General features: G+C 38.3%; 1 protein-coding gene across 2 annotated transcripts in view; it reads left to right on the top strand.

Annotated features, from left to right (window-relative positions):
- Window positions 1-12,860, top strand: part of LOC127422882 (cGMP-dependent protein kinase 1-like) — a 381,301-nt gene that overhangs the window by 263,185 nt on the left and 105,256 nt on the right. The window lies entirely within an intron of this gene.

The following is a 12,860-nucleotide window of genomic DNA, read 5'->3' as shown; positions in this document are numbered from 1 at the left end:
ACAAACCCATTAACTACGTTCCTCAACCCAGCTGCTACCCAACAAATTATTCTATCAAAGACTACCAAGGCAGATCAGTGAGCTATTCAGCAGGCAAACAAATATGCAATCATTTCAACGATTTCGGATGCCACAAATCTCTATGCTGCTTTCTGCACATCTGCAACTTCTGTGGAGGAGCTCACGCTTGCTCCATTTGCCCTGTCAAATCATCAGAACATCAATAAATAAAAAATGCAGAAAATACCTCAGTACTCCTGTCATCATTCCCACATTAGCCAAAGAATTTGATAATTATCCAGACAAGTCTTTCACTCAATTTCTATTGTCTGGTTTACAGCACAGTTTCAACCCCAAGCTAGAGAGTTTGTCAACCTCAAACCATATCTGCCACAGTTTGCAATGAGCCCTTGCTGAACACCAAGTAATCGACATCTTCCTCAGTAAATTAGATAAATCAGGTTTCATGATCATGAACTTCGTAAATCCCCCCTTGAAGAATTTTCATATCAATACTATCGGAGTAGCCACTAGAACATTTTTGGGGAAAACACGTCTCATAATAGACCCCCCCCCACCCACCCATCTCCATTGACGAATACTCTCTCCACTATCACAATGTCGATCAAGCAATTCGAATGATTAAAAAAGTAGGCAGGGAGGCATGGCATGCTAAAGTCGACATAACTTCGGCATTCAAAATCATGCCACTGCACCCTGATTTCTGGTACCTCTTCGGTGTCCGCTGGAATGAAACATTTTACTTCTCCGTCCCGCTCACTTTCAGCTGCAAAAGCAGCCCTAATATATTCTATATACTATCCGAAATGATCTGCTGGATTTTGTCTAACAACTACTCTGTGCCTTACCTAACTCATCTGCTTGACAATTTACTCACCGTCTCGCCTCACAACTCCCCTCAAGCTTTCCATCTCACCATAGTTACAAAGGTGCTCTCTGACTTGGGAATTCCCATAGCACAAGAAAAAAACGCCGGTCCATCCACTTCCATCGAATTTCTAGGCATCCAACTCAATACAGCCAAATTTCTCGCTTCTTTTCCCAAAGAGAAGATTGATAGGATTATTTAAATCATTTCAAACATCCTATCAAACCCAAGTTGCTCAAAGTGTGATCTCCTCTCCCTCCTCTGCCATCTAAATTTCACCATTATTCCCCAAGGCCACCCATTCATCTCACACCTCTCTCTAGCCTCTTTAGTTCTCTCTTTAAATTACATTGTGGTCCTGGAATAAGAATGCCAGGCAGACTTACAACTACGGTTAACTTTTCTCAGTCACTGGAATGGCATTTCCTTCTTCTATGACGATTTCATTACCTCCTGCGATGATATCCAATTGTACACCGACACAGCTCCATCCATCGGATTTGGAGGCTACTACCAGGGCCGATGGTTTGCATCCACCTGGCCCCCCAATATGACCAAAAACCCCCCTCACACAGCATCTTCCACCTTGTTTGAACTATATCCCATCTTGATAGCAGCCTCCCTCTGGGGGTCGGAATGGACATCTAAAAGCATCTGAGTTCACTGTGACAACCAAGCCACCATCCAATGCATTAGCAAAGGCTTATCCCATTCACCAGAGTTGTCATCTTTTCTATAACCAATTTATTATTAAAGCAGAGCACATTCCAGGCTAAAAAAAAAAAAAAAACAGATTGCTGACTCCCTTGCTCATTTTCTCTTTCAGAAATTCAGAGCCTTGGCCCCAGAAGCAAACCCTTAGGGCAACTTTGATTTGGCCTGCCTTGAAGTATATGACAAGAGTGAAAAAAAAAAATGCTATTGATGCAGATTTTAATTGCATTAATATAGCAGATTGCAGAGTAAATGGGAAACTTTAATGTTTTAATGTAAAACAGTTTGTCAGGCTCCTCCAGCGCAATCCATCAGTGGCTTTCCCGTTCAAACCACAGCGAGGGTTCTCCCATCCGAATGCAGAGTGAGCTATTCACATTTATTTGTATATTGGGCTCTCCCATTCGAAGCTCTGGAGGACTCTCCAGGATGAATTTAGCGAGGGCCCCCATCCGATCGCAGGTTGGGCTCACCTGCTTGAGTGGACACTGTGTCCCTTCCCTTGGGGTTCGCCCGTTCGCTGCACAGGCCCATCCTTCGAACCCACCAAACCTGGAGGGAGACTTAAGGTCAGTCCGGGCGGCTAGGATTCACACCTCTATCCAGGGGCAGCCCCTGCACCATCCCTCCAAGCCTTTCAGCTCTCGCAAAGCTCATTTCCATGCGGCCGCAACCACCACTGTCTCTTCAGTGTTTCAGCCTATTTTTATTCTCCATTTCTACCTATTCTACACCTCCCAGTTTCCTATCCCCTGAGCGGACCCTAGTGCGAGGCTGCCTCCACTGTCTCATATTTTGGCACCTCTGCCCACCTCACACATGGCTCAGTGAGAATCCCCCCCCCCCCCAAAACCCTCAAATTAAATTAATAATTTCACGCTCCTTTTTTGGGGGGTATAAGAAGCATCGTAAAATACTTTGTCTCATCTCAAATACAAAGGCTCTATAGACAACAGCTCGCTGTCCCGTTTTCTGGCACCTTTTGGGGGGTATTCGAGCTCGGGTCGAGTCTCAAGCCTCGAGCCCCTTTCACCCAGGACAGCAAGCCACACATGTTTACACTATCCTCAATGCAGGATTACATTTGCTTGCGAACTGCTGAAGTGGACTTTCATTTAAGGTTCGGGAGGAGAAAGTAATTTCATCCGACCAATCATACTGCCAGAGTAAGAGTGTTTAAACAGTTGTTTACCTCTAAACAGTTGTTCACTTATCTTTTGGGCTGGGCGATATGTAAAAAATATTTTAACGACAATGGCCTTAAAAAATATTGAGATATCCGATTATATTGTCAACAATAATAACCATAATAAATAAGCCTCATAAATTCCCATATGTTCCCAAAAACAATGCTGCCAAATGTGTGTTCTTATCGAATGTGTTTGTATTGCACTTTGGTAATACAGTTTATGCTGCCAAAAGAAAAGAAAATAGAACTAAATTTTAGGTTCAAGGTGTCTTGTATTATTTTATGATTTAATCCCTTAAGTCTTTGTTTAATACAAATATATATATATACAGTATAGCTTGCGAACTGTATTGAGCCTCGTCGCATTTGGAGGGTGGCGGGTGCTATTTCACACCCTGGGCGCACATAAAATATAATGAACGTATGTAAAATCGCTTGTAGAAAATGCTCTTAACCGCTTAGATCAATAGTTATTGGGAAACGAGGCCCAGAACTCTATGCATGTGTGTATCTTGGAGAAGCGCTTTCATTGCACTCGTGAACAGCAGATCTCATTGTACACACATATCAAATCAGACGCGCATCGGTGGCTTTTCTTTCGTCAGTTCTTCAAAAATATAATCACACATGTTTCGTCAAACAAGCATCTTGTTGTCTAATTTCTTGTCATATATCACTCCGAGAAGTCTTACAGGTCACCCTCCACAGTGGCAGGTACATCAGCAAAATACTCCGCATGAAAAATCCACATTTGGCGGGTGTTAATTTCAAACCTTGTTCACCAGGAGCAGGCTGTACGTCAAATTCGGGAGAATGGAAATCAAAACAGTGTCATTGACTTGAAGCTTTGCAATCGCACCCACACTTTCTGCAGGAAAATTATCTCTAGAAAGTTTTAAACGATCAAGTGTTGGTGAACGGTGAGACAGCCGGTGAGCCACTTAATTTTTAACAATGAGCCACTTGAGGCTCACAAGCCATAGGTTCCTGACCCCTGGCCTAAACCTAACCAATAGTGTCCTTAAAGATAAATGAGAGGTAAACAAAACCTAAGCGACATAAAAAGTAAATTTTCTAAAGTAACCACATCATTTCGTGTCGCTTCTATGACACTTTCATTTCACGTGTCAGCTTTTGTCCATAACTGGGCTTGAACCTCAGTCATCCTGGTCCAAAGTACAACACTCTATCAGGAGGGCTACCACAGAAGTTAATCTCCCTTGAATAAGTGTGTAAATGTAGGTGTGTCTGTCACAGAAGTGTTAAAATGCATGGTTTTTTAAATGATGCATTAGAGTAAAAGTGTTTCGATTTCATAATATAGCAGTGTATGAGAAACGTGTTTATAAAGTCATAATCAGCCGTTGTACTCGTGATTTGTGTGAAAGTTAATAAAACGCACAGTTGTTGTAGCGCCTCTAGTGTTAATTTCACCAGGAAGCTGTGTTGAAACATAGAATGTGGCACGTAAAACGTTACTTTATAGTCATGTTTATTATATTAGACTAAATTGGTCATTCCTGTTTGGCAGTACCATTTGATCTTTGTAAAAAAAAAAAAACATGCTGTTTATGCAATTTCAGGAAGTATTTCTTTAAATTGGTATACCAGGCTTTCAGAAATATGATCTGGTCAAGCTCAGGCACTTAAACTTTATTAATTATAATTTGATTATTAACACTAAAGTTAGTCATTATTTAGTAAGGGATTGGCAGTGAGCTTACATGAGTTGTCAACCAAAAGTTAGTTTTGATATTTATTTAACCATCTTTAGAATTTTTTAAAATATTGTTCCAAATGCTGTATTTTTATCTAAAAGGATAGAAAAGTATAACTTGAGAAAAAGTACTAACGCAAAAACATCACAGATTTTATGAAAATGCATTGCTTATTCTTGCTCATGTTTGTGCTGTTGTTTTCTCACCAAAAGTTATGTCCCTTCCTGGAAGATGATGTCAATAAGAATCTGACTTTTGTCAGTGAAAGGGATATTACAAAAGACAAACAGGATGTAAAGCAATATTGTGGATATAGGGGAAAAAAAACTATAAAATGATTACCAATTAAAACAATATTCCCAAGAAAACATGTTTTGTTCTAAAAATTTTGATTAGAGAAAGAAAAATGGATGTTAGATGTTAATGCATCGCACCAGGGGACATGGCAAAAATGACAACAGCTCAAACAAAACTAGTGAAATTATTAGAAATTCCCCCTTATGTTTACTTAATTGTGATATTGTGATAAAAGATCTAAAAATATGAGTTTCTTCTGTACAAATTGAGTTTAATATGTTATCTAGTACATGAACACATGATGGGGACAACATTTTGTTTTACTGCATAACAGGAATGACCTATATGCAAGAGGCTCCTGGACGTAACATGTTTTTGAACAGCTGGTTCTGCTCACTGAGCACACTTGATGATGTAACATGATTAATTACATCCTCAGATAATTTTAGCAGTAAATGTAACCACTCATATCTTTTTGCCATGTCTGTTTTTGGATACATGAATATGAATACTATTACAGTATTCAAACAATACTGTATACAGTATTTTTAAAAATATATAAAACATAATTAGTAGGGGTGGTGTGGTGTATTGGTTTAAGGTGAAACATGCAATGTCTGTGCCTCTAGCATCATCAAAAGGAATAGCAAAAATTAGTCTTCCATTGCTTGAACAGACAGTCCCAACCCAAACGCATGCCACTGGTTAAGCCAACTTTGCTGTGTTGGCCTGGTTGACATGCACAAACAAACAGTCACAGTCACAATTCTTACACTTTTTGTGGAAATCATCCTACAAAAAGTGTACCTTATAGTTCACCGTATCAGACATAAGATGTTGAAAGCTGCAAAACTTATTTCTTTAAGAAGCACAATCAAAAAGAGAAAAGACAGGCCACGAGTAACAACTACGCTTTCAAAAATATCTATGTTTAGACTCGGATGTCTGACATTACTTTTGCAGCTGTCAGTCCTTCAAACTGCATCTTTCTCCTTTTTTGAGAGTATGCAGACAGTTGCCCTTTTTGAATGTTTAAAGTTTTATATCCCTTTGCAGTGAAGTGTGCAGCTGATATAGCTTATACAGCGCACAGTATTAGCTAGACTTTCTACACATTAAGAACTTCTGTTCCAAGAGAGCAGATGCGAAATATATGAGAAATGCATTACTGCCAGGTTTCATACATGATTACCAACACACACTTAAGCCATACTGAAAAATATATTAATGTCATTGCTTTAGATAACAAATATCAAACCTTATTTTATTTGATCTTGAAAAAAAAAAAACCTCTGGCATCATTTCTTTGCAGATGCCACTTGGTTTGATATATTGTTATCTAATACAATGACATTCAGACATTTTTAAGTGTAGCATAGTGTCCAAATACTTTTTGGGGCCACATATATTACATTGAATTGGATGTTTCTTTTATAATGATTGCTATTTGAATCACAATCAAATGAATGGTTTACTGTATCATATATTTCCTGCAAAATTTGGAGATGGTCATCGCAGAGAACCTCTCAGCTTGATATATCAGTTTCAAGATCTAATTGATGACTCACCCCGAAACCCATTTGGAGAGGGAAATGACAGCAAACAGCTTTTTGTTTTTTAAAAATGAAACCAAATGGATGCTTGATGATAATGTCCTCCAGGGGATCACAAGGACAAAGATGCTGCAGTGACTTTTCAGAGTCCACATTTTTGTTTTTTCAAGATGGGTATTGACTATTTGTTGAAAAATTCTCTCTGTCCACTGCATAATAATTTAGAGATTATCATGGCCCTACTATATTAAAAGATTGTTTTGAAAATTGCAGATATTTCAGATAATACAAAATATATATTTTCAAAGAAACTCTATCTTTCAGAAAATCTGCCTCACCTTGAACACCTTCATAGATGCAGTGTATTCTAACTCAGGAAAGTTTGCACAGACTTTAATGTGACCTTTAGTAAAATGCTTAGTACAATTAGTACTAAGCAGCATCTTTCCTGTCTTTATCTTTAGTGCCTTAAAAATACCACAACACATCTAAAAAAAAAAAAAAAAAAAAAAATGACCACTGAAGCGAAACAAGACAGAGACATTCATAGACCCAATTAATTAATATATATATATATATATATATATATATATATATATATATATATATATATATATATATATATATAAGTAGTTTTTAAAAATATTCACCTGCTGCACAAGCTGTTAAGCTCTATAATTTGAGACTGTTAGAGAATTTTAATAGAGCGCACCAGTACCGGAAGTAAAAAACCTTTTATGAAATTAAATCTGTTTGTTTTCTACATAGAGAGATTGATTTCTAGCAATAACGTTTAAATGCCTTTTTGCACCAAACGCTAATCTATAATTTGGAAAAGAAACTGCAAATCTAACATTTGTAACATTTGTTTTCTACATAGCAAAACTGATTTCTAGCAATTACGTTTAAAGGCATTTTCATACCAAAAGCCAGTTTTGAATAGAAAATGAGAATCAAAAATTTTGAATAGAAACAGTGGATTCCTAACGAGCCATTCACACCTGGAGCGAACATTCATGCACCAACAAAGTGAAGCTTTTTTTACGGTGAGTGTGTCGATTTATTTTTTCTTTGCCTGCCGATGAAATGCCCAAACAAATACAATTTGAGCTGTGTATCACGTGCCAGAAGCTGCTGCAGTGACCAAAACCAGTTGGTGCTAAAGCACAGAAAACGTTTAACCACCAACATTAAACGCAGTAGAAGAAAATAACATACATAAAACAAAAGAGTTACGTACTTAAAATAACTTAAAAATAATTTTGCTGAGTGGCTAATGTCACCTCAATTGTGTGTGATGTCATTTTGTAACATAAATCTTCAATTAAATGTCACAGTATCATGACACAGTAACAGGGTGGACAATAAATCAAGGGACACACAAAATATAAATATAAATACCACAAGTTGCACTGAGCACTTAAATGTCAAAGTATTGTAGGTATGACCCACATACAAGCCTATAAAAGATGTAAACAAACTCAATGTAAACACACGGCTAAATGCTGTTCAGGGTCGATGGGTTTGCAGTAGTTTCTTCAAGAACGGATCTAAACAGGGTGCAACCAGCTGAAGCAAAGTCTCGAATTTATCAACAGACATTCTGAAGTATTGATGAAAATGATCATGATAAAATTTCAGCTCCTGTATCAGTCTGTGGAACTTCCCGTGTTCCTCTCTTCTCTCAAGAAGGGGTAAACCCAGTATTGATAGGGGTGGCTCATTGGGTAGCACTGTCACCTCACAGCAAGAAGGTCCTGGGTTCAAGTCCAGGCTAAACTGGGCCTTTCTGTGTGGAGTTTGCATGTTCTCCCCATGTTTGTGTGGGTTTCCCCCACAGTCCAAAAAGACATTCAGGTTAAGTTAATTGGAGACCCTAAATTGACCATAGGTGAGAATGTGTATGTCTGTGTGTGTTGCTGTGTGTTGGACTGGTCATCTGTCCTGGGTGTTTCCCTGCCTTTGGCCTAAGACAGCTGGGATACAACACTACCTGCAACCCTGCATAGGACAAGTGGCAATAGATGGGTGGATCTATGCTGCTTGCTAGACTCTAGAACTGTGATTCCATGGTTATTTTTAAGTTGTTCTTCCTCTCCTCCGTCATGGGTAATGCTTTCAAAAGTACTTTGAGCCACCTACAGTACAGGGGTAAAACTGCTTGTTGATTAGTGCCACAATCATGATTTGTGCCTGTAGCCGAATCACAGCAGTGCTGATGTAGGGCCATATAGCACTCTTGTTTGTGTGATATTGCTTAATTATCAGTGCTATATAATATGCATTTTATGTGTATTATAGTTATATTTTTAATAGTTTTATAAATAGTATCATAATTTCTGGTTTGATTATATATTTCGCAATGCAGTAAAGTAACCACAGCTCTACAACCCTAAACTGCCACATTATTACTTCCTCTAGGTGAGTTCAGTGAAAGCCCAATGATCTGCACAGTGCTGCATGAGCAGAATTCAGACTGTGTCCATAAACTGAGAAACTGAGCCCTCTTATTCAGTTAGTATCAAATTGGAGCTTTGAGGGTTTCAGGGCTTAGAGATTTAGGCTTGATCTCTGAAGTTATGACAAATGTGTTGGGTCTTGATGTCCAGGGCATTGGGCTCTGGATGATTAGCCCTGCTGAATCACCCTCCAAGAGAATTCAGTCTGGCCTTAACCAACAATAAAGGACAAATAGCCCAGCTGGAAAACAACTTAAAGTAGTCTTTTCCAGGAATAGCAGGCTCACTTAGAAAACTGATATTTCATGGCAGTCTCATTTTATCACCACAAGTCTACTGTCCTCTATTGCAAAGTAGCTCTAATTAGTCTGTAAACTATAGTTTCAGAGCTGTGCTTCAAAGGGGTATGTGTTTTTAGTTATGCTAGTTTAGTTTAGTAAAGACAATACTAGGGATTCCCAGGGGTGTAAAGTAACGAATTACAAATACTCACGTTACTGTAATTAAGTAGTTTTTCCCAGGAATTGTACTTTTTTTTAAGTAGTTTAAAATTTGTATACTTTTACTTGAGTACATTTTAAGTGCTGTAACTGTAGATTTTACTGTGCTATTTTCTCACCATCTGTGTTCGCTACTTCCCTGTCCTGATTTTATTTTTATCTATCAACATGATTGGATAGGGAGAGTCTTGTGACTCCCATCCAATCAAGTCACACGTAAAAAACTTGAATGGCAGCTGTAGATCTGGCACCAGCTGTTATGGATGTGGAGGATGCCTCAAGCACAGTTCAACACCTGAACATCACAGCCTTTTTCACAGTGAAAAAGGCCTATTGCTTGACTGTGTCATGTGAGTTTAACATGCTCAAGCTAGAAAATCAGCATTAATCCAGCCTCTAATTTGAAGAAACATATCGAGGTAAATTTCATATTTCTGCGTACTAAATTCTGTGTCTATAACGTAGCCTGTAATTTAACTATCTATTACTGAGATTATAGGGTTGCTGTGAGAGATTAATGCAATGTTATCAATAGGGTTGGGCAATAAAATGATCTTGATGTTTATCGGAAAAAAAAGAGATGACCTCGATACTGATGATAAATAATAATTTTCTATACTTAGCCTATGTTCTACAAGATAGCAAGACAACCACTGGTTGGTTGATCTAGATAAAATATAAAAGATTGACTTTTTATTTCCTGGCATCTGTTGCTGAGTGGATATTGTTTGTGCGCTTTACATGTGCGTGTGCTCCGAAAGCTCTAACCCGGGTTTTATGGTTCAACTGGTTTTCATATTAACTGGTGACCTTTTTTTGTTTTACACCAGATGTGAACGACCCGTGTAATGGTTCAACTGGTTTTCATGTTAACTGGTGACCTTCTTCCGTTTTACACCAGAGGTAAATGACCAGCCGAAAGTCATGATTAGTTGATTCCGAAAGTCATGCTTCTGACTCAGTATTTTGCTCTCTATTAAATGTAATCTTCTACATGATGCTGGCATCATTGTACAGATTAAAATAAGTGGTCTTATTAGATCAAATGGCAGAAGTATGCAAGATTAAAAAATAAAGAAATAAAGAAATAACCGAGGTAGGAGACTCAAACTCGGCCATCAATAATATGATCAGCACAACACCAATTACTGATTGAAAGTACTTTTCTCAGTTGTTTCCAAGTCTTCAATGAATTATTGTTAGATATGATGCATTAATATAGATTTGATGCTGCTGGGTTTTGACTCAAACTCAGATCTTTAATTAACATTTTACTTAACTGTTAATGAACTGTATGCTTATTACAATTTCTATTGTGATAAATCGCTTTTTAAGCAAGTGGCTTATTTTAAGCTTGTTTTTCCAGACCAGATTGCTTGCTTCTCTTGTAAGATTTGGCAATGCTGCAATTGATATTTCACCCACCCTTTAGTGCAGAGTACTGTCATTTTATAAAGAATGGTATAAACCGTTCTTTTATTTTGTTCTAACCGGTGACCATTTGGAAATGAATGAAAAAAAATACAGTTTTTGCTCAGAAAGAACTGAAATGAATAACATTTCATTTTTAGCCCCTAGGGAACAGACATAGTCTCTATATGATGTGTAAGTGGTACAGTCTCTCTGTGTTGTGGTTCATGTGACGTGTCTGACGTCTCAAGGCTGTTAGCAGACGGATGGTTAAGCTAGTCTGTCTACTTCCTGATGTGGGCCCCACTTAGTGAAATACTATCACTAATAGGACTATGAGCCAAATTACTAGAGAGGAGGGTGGCACTTTCCCTGGAGGAATGGAGTCTGTCTCTCTTTAGCAGGTCAAGTCTAATCCAAAAACTTGATTAATACTATGCTATTCTCCGGATACTACTTAAACATTCAGCCATTCAGTAACACTGATCCACTATAAATCATGTCACCGCAACGAGCAGGGAGGGGGCCAGTGCATATTACAGTGTCTGACATAATTTTTGCCTCTTTAGTGATTTCCGTCGGATGATGCCGGACATCGTTAGTGCTGATGTGAATAATAATCTTAGAAAATGTACGTTTAGCCAGCACTTGTAAATTTGAACTGATGTCAGGCACTCTGTCTCCCCGCAAACAATTAAGAGTGGTGGCTGGAGTCTCTATTTTCACATTCCTTACAATGGAACCGCCTTTAACCAAGGCGCTTTCAACAGTATTCTCAGTGGGTGCGTCACTGAGTGGGGAGAACCTGTTGGAAATCCTAACAGGAATGGGAGAGTGGTGTCACTTTACTGTTCGTGTATGCAACCGAAACATTACCCAATCACTCTGCTGCATGGGCTCTACTGCCGGAACCGAAATGTGTATGTTGCTCGCTTTAATACCCGCATCCGAAACAGTCTCTAATGGCTTCTCTTTGTCACTGACCTTCACTAGTGTTGGATGCGTGTCTCTAACTCATTAATCTTCTCCGTCAGACTAACTTATTCACTGCATTTATCATATGTAAATCCCCCACTGTTGACTTATGAAGCTTTTGTAAACATGTGGCATGCAGTGCAAGTAATGATAACGTGTGCTAATGCCATGACATACCCGACTTTCAAGTGGTTTTAGTGCATTACTATGCAGTTGCTAGGGTGCTCCGGGTAGGTTTACAGCATAAGGTAACATAAGATAGCTTCAACAAACTATGCTTTTCTTTTGGGGAAAAAAATTAAATGAAAAATATGCAATAATAAAAAATACAAAAAAGATTTAAAAGTAAAAAACATTTGCACTCACCTGGAGCTTAGCAACATAGAAACCAATGGTGACAGAATTAGGGTAATGCACATACTGTATAAATGGAGTGTACATAAAGGCCATCAAAAAAAACAATTATTTCACATGTTATTATTCAGAAAAAACAAGTTGTGAAAGTTGGTGTTGGTGTTTTGGGTGGTTTTAGTGCATTGCTATGTAGTTGTTAGGGTGTTTGGCTGGTTTAAGTGCATTGCTATGCAGCTGCTAAGTTATTCAGGGTGATGTTAGTGCATTGCTCTGTAGTTGCTATGGTTTTTTATGTGGTTTCAGCAAATTGCTATGCAGTTGCTAGAGTGTTCAGGGTGTTTTTTGTACATTACTATGCAGATGTTTAGGTGTTCTGGCTGGTTTTAGTGCATTGCTGTGCAGTTGCTTTGGTGCTCTTGGTGGTTACTGGACCAAGTAAAAAGTGCTCCTCCCTCCTTTAAGTCTCTATAATATTCTGGTCCCTAAAAATGGCTAGGGTCTGTCATAGTAGATTTCTTCAAAACAGCAATCGAAGTGCAGTCGAGTCAAAGATTTCTGGAGATGCAAAGTTCTGATTCCAAAAGCTTTTATTTGTACCACCCGGCCGGGGGAGAAGCTCCTGTGGCTTCTGCCCTCCTTAATTTATGGCTTATATAGGATGTACTTATGTATAGTTCCTTTGTTTGTTACATGTGATTTTCTCCTCAGCAGATTTCCATGTGATATCAGCAAAATATCTTTTAGGATGCATTTGTATACATTCTATGTTACTTCAAGTTTGTCATATGACCCTTAGCAGTAT

The sequence above is a fragment of the Myxocyprinus asiaticus genome, chromosome 32 (assembly GCF_019703515.2).
Source record: "Myxocyprinus asiaticus isolate MX2 ecotype Aquarium Trade chromosome 32, UBuf_Myxa_2, whole genome shotgun sequence".
Lineage (NCBI taxonomy): Eukaryota > Metazoa > Chordata > Actinopteri > Cypriniformes > Catostomidae > Myxocyprinus > Myxocyprinus asiaticus.
This window is presented reverse-complemented; position numbering and strand designations above follow the sequence as displayed.